The sequence below is a fragment of the Helianthus annuus genome, chromosome 2 (genome assembly GCF_002127325.2).
Source record: "Helianthus annuus cultivar XRQ/B chromosome 2, HanXRQr2.0-SUNRISE, whole genome shotgun sequence".
Classification (NCBI taxonomy): domain Eukaryota; kingdom Viridiplantae; phylum Streptophyta; class Magnoliopsida; order Asterales; family Asteraceae; genus Helianthus; species Helianthus annuus.
In genome coordinates this window covers 11,241,382-11,242,331 of record NC_035434.2, presented here as the reverse complement: position 1 = coordinate 11,242,331, position 950 = coordinate 11,241,382, and the positions used below count along the sequence as shown (strand labels likewise).

General features: G+C 31.8%; 1 long non-coding RNA gene across 1 annotated transcript; it reads left to right on the top strand.

The window, feature by feature from the left end:
• Positions 1 to 202: 202 nt before the first annotated feature.
• Positions 203 to 563, top strand: LOC110902084. Its single transcript, XR_002571028.2, has 2 exons — positions 203 to 261; positions 394 to 563. It is a non-coding gene; the product is annotated as an uncharacterized LOC110902084 (long non-coding RNA).
• The last annotated feature ends 387 nt before the right edge of the window (positions 564 to 950 follow it).

The following is a 950-nucleotide window of genomic DNA, read 5'->3' as shown; positions in this document are numbered from 1 at the left end:
TTTTTCTTTCATCATTCTAACACATGTCTGCACATTATGAGGTTTTTATGCATTTGAGTCCACCTCTCATTTAGCGTGTTTACAATTTTGTTATTGGATGTTGCAGTCGTGTTGGGGTCTCGGGTATGTGGTGGCTACTATTTTTATGTACATATTATTTAAATAGTTTACAACATCTTTTGGTCTTTTAATATACAGATTAAAAGCCTTACATTTTAAAAGACGACAAATATGAGACAAAGTACAAGACTGACTTAAAAGGTACAGTACCTAGGCAATGCTACTTAGGCAAGCTTAGTATCGACACCAAAGTTTATATTATATAGTATCGACACTAAAGATTATATTATATACATAAACACTTATAATTTGGTTTTTTTTTTTTTTTTGTAGAGGGAACTCAATTTACTACGGGAAAGGTTTTGGTAACTCGAAGGATATGCATCTTCAAAGGGACTCGACTATCTTTAAATTGTGTATCCACTGTATCACTAATTTATGTAACATGAGACTTTGTATTTTATTTTATTTGTACACTTAATATTTATCTTAATAGTTTTCTCTAACCCGGGTAGCACCCGGGTGATAACCTAGTATGTATGTATGTATGTATATATATATATATATATATATATATGTATTTATTACAAACTACAACTGGAATTCAAAATAAACTAGGGATTATGCATCCGTAACTTATTTTAGTCTATCTATGTTATAGAAGTATTATGCTCAACGTGCCTTTATGTAAAGTTTATTCTATCTCCTGTCTCTACTAAATTGTTATCTAATAAGCAAAGTTCCTTTTAAAGTTTCTAGCTCATGGGCGGCATGGGTACTAGTACTGGTTTGAGCCGTTCGACTATAAGTTAGCATTTACTGCTGTAGTGGCTAACATATGGAGATTTACCCATTGTCCATCTAAGTCATCTTTCCCTAGTAAGTTATTG